Genomic DNA, 17888 nt, shown 5'->3' on the forward strand with positions numbered 1-17888 from the left:
AGACAAAAAAAAGGGGGTAGAAACTACATAAGGTCTCTGATGTTATTGTCTGTGTTCAGGCTATATGTTTGTTCTCATGGAGGAAGCTCGCCCTGAGGCCGTGTTCGTTATACGCGACATCAAAGTGATAATATCCAAAAGCTGCCTAAGTTATCTCGTGTTATTTTGTTGCTCAGCTCCATATTTTTCTCTCATCAGGATAAAGATTAGCACATCATAAAATGGCATGAGGTCTTGTGTGCTAATACTTGTCGTTCCTGGAGCTGGGGGGTGCGGGCGGTCGGGTTCACTCACAATATTTTTTCCAGCATCAGTTGTAGTTGTCGCTGTGTGCCTTCATTTTTAATATTCTCCCGTGATTACTGTAACAGCTCACGCCGCTGTAATAACAAAATGGATTTTGTTGAAGTGTCCTACATACTTTGATGTATATTTTGTTCAAGGCTTCCTAACGTGGATTTGAAACACAATTCAAATATACTGTAGATACTATATATATATATATATATATATATATATATATATATATATATATATATATATATATATATATATATATATATATATATACATACAGTGCAGCTAAACAAGAAATAATAAGCCATATTGCTAGAACAAAGGGTCTGGGCTGGTCACGTTACATGGGAAGGTTAACGTGGGCCTCATGGGCATAACTGCCCGTTAGGGACAGTGTGGATACAGCACACTGTATACCAAGCCTTCGGTACACAAGGAGGCAGCATGGCCGGTACTGTACTCGACCGCCTTTACTTCTCCAAGTTGTAAGTAAACTTAGGTACCCATTTACAGGTGGGTGAACCTGGGGTGCCCGGGGATCAAAGAGCAAATTATAGCTGGTCTTACGTCAGAGATACTCGACTGACACACACCAAGATATTACAACAAAATAAGAAAATGATGTAAGAAATAAGATAATGAAGAGTCGAGGCATATGTGGGAGGCCCTTAGGCTGTCGTGGTTGATGGTGATATTGGTGGTGGTGGTTTGTTGGTGATGATAATGAAGATAACAATGGTGATGATGGTGGTGCTAATGATGATGATGATTATATTGGTGATAAAAACATTTGTCCCAGCTTTACCAAATTATGTAATGCGGTCACCACTCTATGCCAGAAGGATTTTGTTCATGTTATGTCTGTTTTTATTTTAATTATTTTGATTATTCAACTTCAGTTCGTTGATATATTAGTAATTAATAGTTAAAATATAAAAAATAATACACCTGTCTAGTTTATAATTAGATTGATATTATATAATGGAATGGAAATAAAAATAATTCACCTGAGTTACTAATCATTGTTTTGATAAGAGAGTTAATAACTCACCTGGGCAAGATTAACACACCTGAGCATGATTAACACACCTGGGCAAAATTAGCACACCTGGGCAAAATTAGCACACCTGGGCATGATTAACACACCTGGGCAAAATTAGCACACCTGGGCATGATTAACACACCTGGGCATGATTAACACACCTGGGCATGATTAACACACCTGGACAAGATTAACACACCTGGGCATGATTAGCACACCTGGGCATGATTAACACACCTGGGCAAAATTAGCACACCTGGGCAAAATTAACACACCTGGGCATGATTAACACACCTGGACAAGATTAACACACCTGGGCATGATTAACACACCTGGACAAGATTAACACACCTGGGCATGATTAACACACCTGGGCATGATTAACACACCTGGACAAGATTAACAAATTAGTCTACTTCTTGACTTGATATCATGGAAAGAAGTTGACTTGGGAGAAAATTGATGGCGATGCAGCGTTACTTAAAGTCAAATATACAGAAGACGAGGTGGAAGGACTTTGAGGTGGAGGTGTAGACAAAGGGTGAGGCGGTAATGAGATAAGGTTCCTGCAGTGCTTCAAGTGGGAGGGGGAAGGAGGTGACTGAGGTAGAGGGCTTTCAGGCAATTTGTTTGTCTACCTGGAAGATGTTTCATATACCACAGGGCTCAGTGACCGTGTTGTAATTTGTATGTACTATATGTATGTATGTATATGTATATGAACGTATGTATGTATGTATGTATGTATTTATGTGTATGTATGTATGTATGTTGATCCCCGATTCTTAGCATAAACTGAGACACTTGTGTAATGAAGATTTCGTAGGTTAAAAATGCTATTGGTCACAAACTCGTCTCTTACGTCACAAACTCACCTCTTACGTCACAAACTCACCTCCTACGTCACAAACTCACCTCCTACGTCACAAACTCGTCTCTTACGTCACAAACTCGCCTCTTACGTCACAAACTCACCTCTTACGTCACAAACTCACCTGAGAAGACACCTGTACATTGCGGTGGTGGTGTTCTTTGGCGAGTCTTTGATCACTTAATATTGGGTTGGGTTGGGTTGGGTTGGGTTGGGTTGGGTTGGGTTAGGTTGGGTTGGGTTGGGTTGGGTTGGGTTGTGTTGGGTTGGGTTGGGTTGGGTTGGGTTGGGTTGGGTTAGGATAGGTTGGGTGAGGTTAGGTTAGGTGTAGCTGTATCACATACCTCCTCGTTGGGGAATGAGGTGATTTTTTTATGTCAATAACCTTTGATCTCTTCTTGTGACCTCCTCCCCCCACCTTTTCCCCTCTCCTCCACCTGGTGCTCCCCTACTTCCTCCACCCACCCCCCCCACTCTTACCACACCTTATCCCCCACCTCCTCTCCTCTTCCTCCCCACCTCCTCCCCTTCTCCTCCCCTTCTCCTCCCCTCCCCACCTCCTCCCCCCTTCTCCTCCCCTCCCCACCCCCTTCTCTTCCCCCTCCCCCTTCTCCTCCCCCCCCCCCCTCTCCTCCCCCTCCCCACCTCCCCCTTCTCTTCCCCCGAGCATTGTTGTGGTGTTGGTGGTGATACAATGATAAAATAATCCTGGCTGTACCGATAAGTACAGTGGTCTTACTTTATCGTAGTGGTTGAGAGAAAGTAGTGGAGGTACTTGTTTATAGTGGGGGGGGAGGCTGGATGCTGTAGAAGGGCTCAGACGATTGTAAATACGACGACATTACAGCAAAAGATTAGTGATTGTCTGGTCTGGAAAATTGTCTTATTAATCTCTCTCTCTCTCTCTCTCTCTCTCTCTCTCTCTCTCTCTCTCTCTCTCTCTCTCTATCATCATCATCATTTCAACCAGTATCATTGACAAATTAAGTTAAAAAGTTAATACAAATCGGTGATCCATTCCGTCAAAAAAATAAATAAAATAATAATAATGTTCTGTAAATCCTGGTATAAAGACTGCCAGAAATTGATTTAAGTTTTGCCTCTAACAATACAACCTAAAAACACATATTAGATAAGTTACCGATATAGTTTCTGAAATGGGATTATCTTTTTAACACACAGATGGAGGGGGGGACCAAATATTTTGAAAAGCCGAAAATATGGGACGAAAACTAGAAGAGAAAAAAGACGAAATATTTTGAAAAGCCGAAAATATTGTACGGAATCTGGTTGGGAAAAAGAGACGAAATATTTTGAAAGCCGAAAAACTGGTACGGAAACTGGAACTCATTTTGACAGATATTTAAAAAAAGATGTTTAATATTTTTGGTGGTGACGGTAAGCGGGTTAAATGTTCATAATACTGACAAGTTGTTTCCCGGATTCGTTAGTGTTTTTGTTTTTTACTGTCCATGTGAGTTAGGATTATGGCTAGTGTGTGTGTGTGTGTGTGTGTGTGTGTGTGTGTGTGTGTGTGTGTGTGTGTGTGTGAAATATACCGTCTTGTCAACATTGCTATAGCTGGGGTTAATTTTGTCACCCGATAGATTTAACTTTAGTCTGTTGGGTTGGGTTAGGTTAGGTTAGGTTAGGTTAGGTTAGTCTGTTACTCATTTCACATATTTTCCAACCATTTAAAAAAGTTACAGTATTTTCACCGTGTAGGGTGTGGGGGAGGGCGTGTAAGCTTCACATACAAAAATATAAGGTGTCACAAAAGCTTTTACCCAAACTGTCCCTATACTGTATTTTTATTGTCCGGTACTGCATTTGCCGACCCTCTGGGGAGCTATCAAAAGTTTGCTATTATGTTCACGTTATCGGGTGGCTGCCAAAAGCGAGAGTGTACACATAAACAAAACGGTGTGTGTGTGTGTGTGTGTGTGTGTGTGTGTTTGTTTGTGGATATATATTACCGTGTGTGTGTGTGTGTGTGCTACGTGTGCATCACTAACTTGTGTATACGGAACTCGGAAAATCGAATTACCTTTTGAAAGCGAGTATAATTACATCTATTGGTCATTAAGGTCCGACAGGTGAAAATAAAAGGTATCCTAAGTTAATTAATAAGTAATTGTAATGTAATTTAGCCTTGTGATGGTAGCGGCTAATGGCTGTTAACGAGACGATGTCAACAAAGTAACGGCCGTCCGGTTTACGTCAGCCACTGCTAAACGCTCCTTAATTGACCCTGGTCCATTTATAAACACATTCATTTTTGGTGTCCATTATTAGTATACCCACCTACATTATTTTTGGGTTGTACAGTAATATATTGTGTGTGTGTGTGTGTGTGTGTTGTGTGTGTGTGTGTGTGTGTGTGTGTGTGTGTGTGTACAACTCACGTATACATCAGTGAATTATTGTAAAACAACTGGGATTTTTTTTGGGGGGTGGGTGGAGTGGGGGGAGGCAGGGTGGGTGGGGTAGGGGCAGGGTGGGTGAGGAGGGCAGGGTGGGTGGGGAGGAGGCAGGGTGGGTGGAGGGGGCAGGGTGGGTGGGGAGGGGCAGGGGTGGAGTGGGGGGCGAAAAGGAAACATTTGGGTATCCGGGAAACAAATGGTGGCTGATTTTCACCAATTAAAGTTGTGGACTTGGGAGTGGACACTGTAGTAGCCAGGCGGGATTATATACACTATTTTTTTGTCAGGGGGCTGGGTGTGTGTGTGTGTGTGTGCGTATAGATGGGTTATGTGCGGCTTGGGTATGTGTGTGTGTGTGTAGAAATTATGTATGTGACTCTCTCTCTCCCCCCCCCCCCTCTCTCCACTAGTTGACCAGAAGGATCACTTTGTTGGCCTCGAGTACTGGGTCATTTGTTTTTTTTGTTTGTCCTTGTTTTATTACGTTCCTCCTTCTTCATTTTGGTGGTCAGGTTGTTTTATCACGAGGGGTTGTTTATCACGAGGGGTGGTTGTTTATCACGAGGGGGGTTGTTTATCACGAGGGGTGGTTGTTTATCACGAGGGGGGTTGTTTATCACGAGGGGTGGTTTATCACGAGGGGGTTTTATCACGAGGGGGGGGGGGGGTTGTTTATCACGAGGGGTGGTTGTTTATCACGGGGGGTTGTTTATCACGAGGGGGGGTTGTTTATCACGAGGGGTGGTTGTTTATCACGAGGGGTTGGTTTATCACGAGGGGGGTTGTTTATCACGAGGGGGGTTGTTTATCACGAGGGGGGTTGTTTATCACGAGGGGGGGTTGTTTATCACGAGGGGGGTTGTTTATCACGAGGGGTTGTTTATCACGAGGGGGGTTGTTTATCACGAGGGGGTTGTTTATCACGAGGGGGGTTGTTTATCACGAGGGGGGTTGTTTATCACGAGGGGGGTTGTTTATCACGAGGGGGTTGTTTATCACGAGGGGGGGTTGTTTATCACGAGGGGGGTTGTTTATCACGGAGGGTGGTTGTTTATCACGAGGGGGTTGTTTACCACGAGGGGTTGTTTATCACGAGGGGTGGTTTTTATCACGAGGGGGGTTGTTTATCACGACGGGGGTTGTTTATCACGAGGGGTTGTTTATCACGAGGGGGTGGTTGTTTATCACGAGGGGGTGGTTGTTTATCACGAGGGGGTGGTTGTTTATCACGAGGGGGTGGTTGTTTATCACGAGGGGGGTTGTTTATCACGAGGGGGGTTGTTTATGTTGTCCTCGTGAACTAATATTGTTTTTGTTTGTTTTTTTATGATGAATTGTTTGTCTTTGAAATTCCAGTTTGTAGGTATTATTATTATTATTATTATTATTATTATTATTATTATTATTATTATTATTTTTATTATTATTATTATTATTATTATTATTATTATTATTATTATTATTATTATTATTATTATTATTATTATTATCATTATCACAGTCTTAAGTAACTTCTACTATGGCAAAATAAAACAAGAAGAGATAGATTTGTAAATATTTATTCAGTAAAATCGCTATCCATGTTTACATTGATTTAGCATGTAACCAACTCATGTACTGTACAGGTATGTAATGTTACCCAGTGTAGGTATACAAACAGTGTACATAGACAGTGTAGGTATACAAACAGTGTACAGTAGAATGAACGTTTACATTACATACATTAGATAATACAAGTCAACAATATACACAAATATACAGTGCAGCCATACATACGTACATACATAAACATGCAGGTCTCAGGTGTGTGACAGGTGGGACAATAGTAATTATAAATGAAAGGTATAGCGTGTAATGTTGTAGTGAATGTTACTCTTGATGTTTGTAAGTGTTAGTGTTGTGCGTGTTAGTGAGCGAGTTTGTGCGTGTTAGTGAGCGAGTTTGTGCGTGTTAGTGAGCGAGTTTGTTTAAGTGTATTAGTTGTCATGAATATTGTGATTCGTATTAATAGGGAAATTATCAACTATTTCTAAGCTATCAGGTGAGAATTAAAACAAAATTGTATGATATATGACAGGTTAAAATATCATTATACATTATTCTGTAACGACGTTGTTAATACAGGGAGCTTATGTTGTTTATCTTATCGTTATTATCGTTATCAGTCTTTTCTTATTACTATCATCACGTTTATCTCCTTCCTCTTTCTCCCGGTAGAGTTTAGTAGATTGATGCGGTGGCGGAGTGGTCATCATACTCGTTTGGTAGGTCAGGAGGCAAAAATGGTTCGATTTCTTGATGTGAATGAAGGCTGAACCAGTACGAGAAACTTACCTCGTCATTGTCACCTTTTTGGGGTTTGCTTGTGTGTGTCGTGGGTTCGTCTATGTGTGTCGTGGGTTTGTTTGTTATGTGTTCGCTTGTGTGTGTCGTGAGTTCGTTTGTCATGGGTACGTTTATGTGTGTCGTGGGTTCGTTTGTTATGGGTTCGTTTATGTGTCATGGGTTCGTTTGTTATGTGTTCGTTTATGTGTGTCGTGGGTTTGTTTGTCATGGGTTCGTTTATGTGTGTCGTGGGTTCGTTTGTCATGGGTTCGCTTATGTGTGTCGTGGGTTCGTTTATGTGTGTCGTGGGTTCGTTTCGCTTATGTGTGTCGTGGGTTCGTTTATGTGTGTCGTGGGTTCGTTTATGTGTGTCGTGGGTTCATTTGTCATGGGTTCGTTTATGTGTGTCGTGCGTTCGTTTATAATATGTGTCATGGTTCGTCGATGTGGCATGGGGTCATGTGTGTCATGGGTTCGTTTATGTGTCATGGGTTCATTCACATACACCATGGCTTCAATCACATACACCATGGGTTCATTCACATACACCATGGGTTCATTCACATACACCATGGGTTCATTCACATACACCATGGGTTCATTCACATACACCATGGGTTCATTGGTATAAATGCTACAGGCTCGACCATTTGAGTAATTTCGCCCATGACTGTTGCTCGCGGGTCCTTTCATGTAAAATCCAGGAGAGAAATTCTTGCCCGTTAATTTGTTCGACTACCTGGGAATAATGGCTGGCTTGACAATGGCATATACTCGGGCTGTTTTACCCTTTGGTTTTAGATGTTAAGCGCTGGCGTCGTGTGTGTGTGTGTGTTGAAATGGTTTATATACCTTGTTTTATGTTTTAATCTCTCTCTCTCTCACATTCATCTTGCCTTCCTTTTATCACGTGTTGGCTGTCTGGTAAGCACCTGTGGTTTTTTCTTTCTCCTGGTTTAATTCTCCTCGCTATGTTCTCTTCCTTGTTTTCCTTCCAGTCAGACATCCATTTAAATTCTTGTCTCATTTAATTGTCTTTCTTGTTTGTCTGTTGCTTATTTATTTTTTTTGTTTTTTTTAGATTCTCCGCTTGTTGCACCTGCTGTAATATGTTTAATTTTCTCTCTCTCTCTCTCTCTCTCTCTCTCTCTCTCTCTCTCTCTCTCTCTCTCTCTAACACGTGGTATCATCCAGTGTCAGGAGAGATGGGAAATATACTGATTTATATGCTAATTTGAAATCTGTTTTGGGAGAAATAGTAATTCACTCCTTATTGTGTGAAGATATATGCTGTCATCACTCTTATAATACCTCGACCTTAAGTGAAGTTTCTTATATTTTGATTAGGAGGGAGGTGACTGGTTGGTGTGTGTGTGTGTGTGTGTGTGTGTGTGTGTGTGTGTGTGTGTGTGTGTGTGTATTTATTACGAATGTGAAGCATATAATATAACACATAAACTACACTGGTGATGTTTCATGTTCCATATAGAGACTCTCGAGGCTCCATGCCTTAGTTGAATCAAAGCTAACGAGTCAGGTAGTCCAGGTAAATTATTCGTTGTTTTGTTATCATCACCACCACCATCACCACCACCACCACCCAGCAACACCACCACCAACAAAACAGCCACCACCAACCCCCACCACACCACCACCCCACCACCCCACCACCACCACCACCCCACCACCACCACCACCCAGCGTTTTACCCCAGTACTGTAAGGGGAACAATACTGAGGTTTTTATTGAACATATTGGTCGTGGAATAAAAGGGAGATGAGTATTGACTGAACTGAGTGAGTTGTGGAGGACCAGGTGGTGGCGGTGGTGGTGGGGAAGAGGTGTACTATATAACGTGTGTCTCTCTCACAGCATAATTTACACACTCACTCACTCACTCACTCACTCACTCACTCACTTTGAATGTTTTGTTGAGGATATAATCATTACTACAGACATGGGAAAATTGTTGAAAGTTTGATGGCGAATAGACTAGTGACGAACAGGTGTGTGTGTGTGTGTGTGTGTGTGTGTGTGTGTGTGTGTGTGTGTGTTTCTGTATCTAGTTCTGAATTTATCATGAATATTGTCTTTTAAGGATGGTAACAAAAATAGTGGTAAAAACTAACTGAAAGCGATGGATGGATGACCAGTGTGTGTGTGTGTGTGTGTGCGTGTGCGTGCGTGTGTGTGTGTAACATAGTTTGATTCCTATGTATATAGTTTGCATCAGTAACAGCTTTCGTTCCGAGGTGTTCACCAGGGTAATTGCCTTCACTGAAAAGAATAAAAACCTCTTTTGTTAGGAATGGGACAGGAGATATGTGTGGAAATTATATTTGACCAACGGCATAGATATTGTGGTCTGTGTCTGTGTCTATGTCTGTGTCTATGTCTGTGTCTGTGTCTATGTCTGTGTCTATGTCTGTGTCTGTGTCTGTATCTGTGTCTGTCTGTGTTTGATATAAAATTTTGTATATTGTGTTTTTGTTTTTTATTACAATTGTATGTGTTTTTAATGTTAACTTGTATGTGTGTTTGTGATAGGAAATTGTGTGTATGTTAAAAATATGTATTTACGTATGTGCATAATATAAAGAAGCATTTGTATAATATAAACCAAACAAACATATATTTTTTGTATGTATTAAAAAATTTGTATGTGTGTGTGTGTGTTTGTGTGTGTGTGTGTGTGTGTGTGTGTGTTTAACCTATAACTCATAAGTGATAAAATAAAATTAGTATATTTTTTCTCTCTCTCTCCTCCAGCCCGTTGTAGTTATTTACACCGTAATTGCGGTAATGGGATAGGAATGCCGATTATCTTCACTGATTATGTTTGCTCTCACTTTAATTAGAAATGTAATCCCGTGGGGGTGGTAGGGAAGGGGAGGGGGAGGTAGAGGTGAGAGACGAGGCTTTTAACTACCTATTTTTGCTCTTATGTACTCGTGTCTTGTTGGTTCATATAATTGTATAAGGATTTGGATATATTGTTTACTATATGAGGTGTAAACTTTGATATATGTTTACTATTTAAGAAGTAAACTTAGATATATTGTTTACTGTATTTGTTGACATGTTGTTTCTTTTGTCCTCAGGTATGGTACAGATTCCAGAGTTGATTAAGTCGTCAAGGTGATTGGCTGAGGCTGGTAAGTTGACACTCCCACGTACCGTAATTAAGGTGAGAAAATACCTCTAATTGGCTGACTTAAAACCGAGTCTTTGTCATAACGCACGAGAAAATGGCGTCGGAATCGTACTGAGACTGTACCTTAAGTAAATGCGCTCGCTTGTTATCAGTTAAGCGATAAAATGAACACACACACACACGCACACACACACACACACACACACACACACACACACACATACACACAGGGTGATCGAAAAGTCATTGTGCACCTGGAGTAATTAACAATATACCTGTTTACTTTTTTATACTTGTAGGTTAATGGTTGCAGGTACACAGGTATAGAGTTGTTTGTTAAATCGTAGAAACATGATTTAATTGAGTAAAGTTAGACTAGGTTGTCATAAAGTGATATGAGAAAACAAAAAGAAGCTACCCATTTATATATTAGCGAACATATTATGAAGGAACCAGTTTTGAATATATATATTTTTTTAGCTTTTTTTTTTAGCTTCAAAACCATAAAAATGTTGTTGTCACGTATCTATCGCCTTGACGTGTAGGGTCGTAGGTGGAGGAGAGGGTGACGTGGGCGAGCTTGAATAACACACAGGTAAGGGGGAAGACACCCTCAAGACCTGGTGTGTGGTTTGGAATGTCTCGTGTCTTGGAGTAGGGAAGCTCAGCGTATTGGATAGTACCTTAAAGTCATGTAGCAGTGGATCCTTGACTGAAGATTGTCAAGTTTAGTATTTTAGACACCATTTATATGAGAGACAGGATTGTGAAGCGTAGTATTTTACCCTTTAAATGTCTAATATCTTCTTATATGAGATTTATGGTCCTTAAATGTCAAGAAAATTGTGTTAAATCCTGTAACTCTACACGCCGAGGTGGGGGGTGGGGAGGGGGCATTGTAATGGGGTGGTATTGTGGTCGGGAGGGAGAGAGAGGGCAGGGGAGGGGGGGGGAGGAATGGGGATCCAACTCCTTCTCTTCATGCGTGGAGTCGGCGGTGTTGGCTACGTGTGGGTGTGGATATAAGTCTTGCCAGGCCATTATCCTTGGGTAATAATCTTGCCAGACACTCCCACTCTCGGAGCTCTTTACGACTCTCTGCCTAGCTCTTGAAGGTGGGATGGATGATGTTGCTACTGGCTGGTTGGCTCCTCGGGATGCCAACAGTGTGTGTGTGTGTGTAAACTGTTGCTCCTGAGGACGTCTTTAGGGATAGTTGACTCCTTGGTTGAGAGGAATTAATAGATGAACAGCAGCGAGGACCACACCAAGGCAGAGCGAGGAGGAGGAGCGAGCTGAGGAAGGAGGTCTTGGTGATCCTTGGTAGGGTGAGGGCATTATGTGTAGTCGTAGTAGTAGTAGTAGTAGTAGTAGTAGTAGTAGTAGTAGTAGTAGTAGTAGTAAACATTAGTTCTCAACACTTACACTAGCTAAGCAGTGCATTCATTATTGTAATGTATGAACCGGACACTACCCATCGTGTGTGTGTGTGTGTGTGTGTGTGTGTGTGTGTGTGTGTGTGTGTGTGTGGCAGGAAGGAAACGTCCGGGTGCGTGTGTTTTTTTTGGTTCGGGTTCTGTTTGGTTGGTGTGTGCGTGCGGGATTAATCATACACTCCTCCCGTTTTTTTTTTTTACATCTTGGTGTTTTTATCCGTCCTATTGTGTTGCCACGTTGTTGTTTTGTTGTTCTTCCGCTTTGTTTTTCTCTCAGGGAGGAATATGAGCGTCATTCTTTTGTTTCTCTGACGATCATATTGAAGCTGTCGGAAAAAATACTGAATGTTAATACACGCGATATACTGTGTAGTTTGTTTCAATGTATATTATTATGGTTTTATTTGTCGATGTTATGGTGATAAAAATGTTTATGATGATACTACTACTACTACTACTACTACTAATAATAATAATAATAATAATAATAATAATAATAATAATAATAATAATAATAATAATAGTTAATTGTAAGTCAGTGATGTTAATGCAAATATAATGTTTAGTAAATTTGTTTTATCCATAAACATTTGAGGGCGACAAATTCCTGCATATCTCTTCGCCTTTTAAAGACGTCTCCAGATATGTAAATCCACTTTGTAAATGTTATCCAAGACGCAGACGATGTTAAGGAATTTGTTTACACTTACGTTGTTTTATTGTTAAGAATATACGACGAATATCGGGATGAATTTTGCCCTCTGCTATTTGCAAATCAAACGCCTTCGCCTCTTATCGAACACAGGCCTGCAGGTATTAGGCGCTGCTGGGGTGTTTGGTATGCATATCTGGCACACGCCCGCGAAAGGATGCAATTTTCGAACGATTGCACACATACCACGCACTAGCACGTACACATACATACATACATACATACATACATACATACATACATTAATTCTCTCTTGGCCATATTATTGACTCTTCCTGATCGTGCTGAAAAAGATGCCTCAAGCCTCTCAGTAATAATGATAATAAATAATAATAATAATAATAATAATAATAATAACGGTGATCAAATTATACCAAAATTCGATATTAATATTAAATACCAAATATACTTATAATAATGTCGAACGTGAATTAGATTATGAAAAACTATTAGGCATAATTAGGAATTATATTTATTGGCTATACGATAAATGGTCAAACAGATTGTAAACATTGTAATCGTGTATTGAATGTGGTGAGATCTAAATATAATTCTTTCTTCAGGTAAGCGAATACGATGTTAAATCCACCCTGTAATGAGACTCGGCTTGTTGTGGTGAAAGAGGCGGGGGGGGGAGGGGCAAAAGGAATCCCATCTCATCATGTCCCATGTCAAGATTCTCCTCTCTCCCCAAAGAGAGTTTAAATATCTCTTAAGATGACAATTGTTCTCCTTGCACGTTCCTCGAGTGATCGCATCCTGGAGATCTAATTCTGACTTTATTCTCCTCCCACACCTGTTCTCCTCCCAACCTCCTCAAACCTCAACCCTACCACCCCACCTCCTCCCTCAACCCCACCACCTCAAACCCCCTTCAAAAAAAAAGATCCAGAACTAAAAGGCAGGTAAGATCAGGCAAGAACTGGTTTTCCATTAGCTACTTACAGAAGCTACATCGGGGAAAGAGGGTCGGCTGCACTTTAACCAGATTTTTATTGAACTTGGGTGGTTTTAATTCAGACCCCGACGCGACTCCTAACTTCAACCCCCCGCCCAATTCCCCACCACCCACCACCCCTCGGGAGCCAGAGTGCTTTGCACACACACTCTTGGGGTGCTTAGGCTTCTTGGCTTACTACACACACACACACACACACACACACACACACACACACACACATACACACACACACACACACACACACACACACTCACACAAATACACACACAGACACTCACACACACACAGCACACACACACACACACACACATTCACACACACACACACACACACACACACTCACTCACTCACACACACACACACACACACACACACACACACACACACACACACACACACACTCACACTCACACAATAAGGCACTTCCCACGGCGTCTAAATCACCTGTCAGACCCACTATGACATTCAGTATTGCATTTCACTCTGACACCACTATCACCACTTACCACCAATACCACTACCAATACCTCCGAAATAATCACCAACACTAATACCAATCTCCACAAATATCACCCATACTATCACCACCACCAACCCTATCACCACCACCAACACTCTCACCACCACCACCACCAGTCACCACCAACACTCACCACCAACCCTATCACCACCAATCACTACCAATACCACCAACCCTATCACCACCACCAACACCATCAACACCACCAACACTGTCACCACCACCAATCACCATCACCACCAATCACCACCACTACGGCCCTCAGCATCAGGTACACTCAAACTCATCACGTATTTTATTATATTATCTGTAACACATTTTATGCCGCGTTTCATCCTGCTTTTATTATCACACAGAGTTATTATTATCAATTAATCTTTGATTGTATATGAGGGTACGTGTCTGTCTGTCTGTCTGTCTGTCTGTCTGTCTGTCTGTCTGTCTGTCTGTCTGCCTGTCTGTGTGTGTGTATATACATTGTACACACACAGCATATTGTTCAGCAGGGAAGGGGTGGTTGAACGTAAGCTCTTGTTGTAAGTTGTGTACAAAATAGGATTAAGTGGAGTGAATATACATGAGTTCGAATTATTGATGATATTTACAGTGATTGGAATGGGGTTGTTGTGTCAGTCTTTATGAGCCCTTGTTAATGTGGTGTGGTTGTGTTTTTGAACTGAAACTTGTGGGCGAGGAACCTCAGATGGCAGAAGGTGGCGGCGATGACGACAAGTGAGGTCACGATGATGGTTGAGTGTGTTGAGAGGGTCAGTGTACAGAGCGCCTTTTTTTCTGTGGTGTGTTAAATAGTGTCTGTTATTTTGTACTAGTTAAGGAAGAGGGGATGTTGGGAAGGGTGTGGTGTAGTGCAAGGCAGGGTGTGGTGTAGTGCAAGGCAGGGTGTGGCAAGTGAGATAAAGGCAGCAAGACAAGTAAAGATGTGACATTTCCAGATTTCTGATACACTGTGCATATTTTGCCAGACATGCCCCCCCCCCCTTCCTCCTCCTGCCTGCCCCATGCTCCTACCTGCCTCCTCCCCCTACCTTTTTTCTCTAGAGAAAGGAGGGGTGAAAGAAGATTAGAGGTGGAGGAAGGAAGTTATAATTCGGAAATTGAAGAAATTTAGGAGGAGGTAAGAGAGGGCGGACTGACTACCTAGCTAAGCTAATAGTGTGTTAGGGTTGTGTAATGGGTTAGTTATTGTCTGTCGGTACAGGCACTAGACAGCCTACCCTATCACACATATGGGTGTTATGAGGGCCTTATTTCATATTCCGCCGACCCTACTGGCGGATGCTGGTCTAGGGAGGTTATATATTACCTGGCCGTGTAGATCGGGGGTGGTAATGGACCTTTTGAGATTTGGTAACTTTTTGGGAACCATGTATGGTTGTTGTCGTTGTCTGGTAGGATCTTTGAAGGAATTCTTGCTCTGATCGTTCCATCTTTTGCCAGATTCTGCTGGCCAGGGTGTGCAGCTGCTGGTTGATGGGTTTCATTCTCCGGTCGCTATGTATCTCGGCTGTGGTTCTGGTGAAGGGGTATCTTTCACCTGTGACGAATCTTAGGGCTTCATTTTGGACCACCTGTAATTTTAATTTTTGAGTTGTGCTCATAGTATGAAGAGGTACTGCTGGGTAAGTTAATATCGGTGTGATAAGTGTTGTCACCAGGCGGAATTTTATTTTCTCAGGAAGCGCTTTAAAGCAGTATAGTTTTCTCAGCTCTCTTCTTGCCCTTTCCTTCCTGGTGTGGACATGATGGGAGTAACCTGTCGTGGATATATACAGGCACAGGAAGGTGCCTCTGCTTCTGTATTCTATCTGGGCATTATTGGTTACTATTGGGTGGGTTTTCCTTCTGCATAAGGGTATCGCTGTGAATTTTGGGAAACTGGTTTGGATTTTCCATTTTTTTCATAGTTATTTACCCTTTCTAATTCCCGCCTGGTGTTGTCAGCCTGTAGCGCTCGCAATTTTCCTTGATGTGTTGTTATTTGAGTGATGTCATCTGCATACATAATATCTTCGTTACCTATTGTATGGGAGGCGGGGTGTCACTTGTGTAGATGATATATAGGGTGGGCAAGAGGACTCCTACCTGCCTCCTACTGTGTCCTTCACGCCAGGGAGTCTCAGTCAGTCTACCCTTTGTAGTTGATGATGTAATCCCTCTTATATGGATTACATTTTCTTAATCTCTCATTTTATATCCAGTATTGCCTTCCCGTATATCCTATTTATCCCTTATTTTACTACTTCTCTCCATTTACCTTTTTTATCCCTACTTATTTTGTCTTCTCAATTTTCACACTCTAGTATATGGCATCTACTATTGTTGACCAGTATAGTACTACCACTATGAATCGTCACGTAGTTCTCAAGCCAGTCTCTTTGTTACACACAGATACAATCACTGCATCTTTCTAAGCCTCCTGTCCCCTGCCCTTCTACCGAGCTCTCCTGCATATTGTATGAACACACTTGCGTACCACCACACCCCTTTCCCACAAATTCTCCCAAGCCGTTTGATCCTCTCCACGTGCCATAGAATGATTCATCTGGGGGTGGGTTTTTTTGTGTGTGTGTGTGTGTGTGTTTTTTTTTATTTTTTGTCTGCAGTCTGAAGGGTATTAATTGAAATAACGTGTGTGTGTGTGTGTGTGTGTGTGTTGTTATTACCAGTCATGTCTCTCTGTGTGTGTGTGTGTTGATATGTTGGCTTAGCTTGTTGGTCTTGATGAGGGAGATTACGTGTCTGCCAAACACACACACACACACACACACACACACACACACACCACCAACAACAACAACAACAACAACAAAACCAAAAGGAATAAAAAGAAAAAAAAACTATGAAACAGAACTAAGGAAGATTCAATTTAAATGGGGAAATTACGCTGAACTAACGTAAGAGGATTGACTCTTCCTACTGCAGCCAAGAGAACGGCGAAGGAGGGGAGGGAGAAGGGTGGGGGGGGGGGGGGTAGTATAGCAGAGGAGCCCCTGGAACTCCTGCTAGGGGAATGCTGGTGTAATTGGAGTCCTGTAAGTTAATATCTACGTCTTGGTGGTAAGATGGTGAGGGGTAATGGGCCAGTACAGCTCTCGGGGCTCTTCAGGGTACAGGCTTAGTTTCCCGGGGAGGGGGTGAGAGGTACCTAACCTGACTTGACCTGACCTGACCCAATCTGACCTGACCTAACCTAACCTAAGATACCCATTAGGATTGGTAAGGCATTGGCGATATGGGTCCTGTAGAATTGGGATTCATTGTGGTTGAGAACCATTAGGAATAGGACCCATTAGGAACATAACCCATTAAGAATAGGACCCATAAGGACTGGGTTCCGGTCTTAGTGGTTAGCTTGGAAGCTTTTAAGACATTATCACACTTAGGACTGATTTCTCAATTTTAATGGTTAGGTTAGGTTAGGTGGGGCCTATTAGGACTTGAACCCACTTAACCAGACCCTTATTGGGTACTGGTCCCGTGAGGAGGAGGCGAGAGAGAAGCCTGGATAGTGTTAAAGCACTGTAACCTAACCTAACCTAACCTAACCTAACCTTGCTCAGCTTTGGTACACATTGGGGTAATTATTAAGAAGTAACGCGAGGAGAGAGAGAGAGAGAGAGAGAGAGAGAGAGAGAGAGTATAAAAGGAAATTAGATGATGTCTTCTGGGAGTCGTCTTTGTCTAGCTGGTGAAAACATCCTGAGTTGAGGAGGAGGAAGAGGAGGAGTCCGGGTAATTCAAGGAAGGTGGGAAGGAAGAATTGAGGTAAGGAGGAGGAGGAGGCGGAGGTCGGGTTATTTAAGGAATGGGAGGAGGAGGAGGAGGAGGAGAAAGCTGAGTAACTGAAGGAAGGGGGGGGGGAGAAGGAGGAGGCTGGGTATTTGGTAATTCATGGAAGGACGAAAGGGAGGAAGGGTGAGGAGGAGGACGCGGCTGGGAATGTTCAAGGAAGGAAGGAAGGAAGGAAGGAGGTGGTGTAGGTAAAGGAAGATAGGAAGTGTATGTAAAATTAAACGAAGGAAGACTATAATAAAGTAAGCAATAGTCAGGTAAATATAGATAATACTTAACAGTGACTTGATTAAGACAGGTAAGAGGCCCAAGTTAATTAAGGAAGGTGCGAAAA

This window comes from Homarus americanus, unplaced genomic scaffold (assembly GCF_018991925.1).
Source record: "Homarus americanus isolate GMGI-L3 unplaced genomic scaffold, GMGI_Hamer_2.0 scaffold24781, whole genome shotgun sequence".
Classification (NCBI taxonomy): domain Eukaryota; kingdom Metazoa; phylum Arthropoda; class Malacostraca; order Decapoda; family Nephropidae; genus Homarus; species Homarus americanus.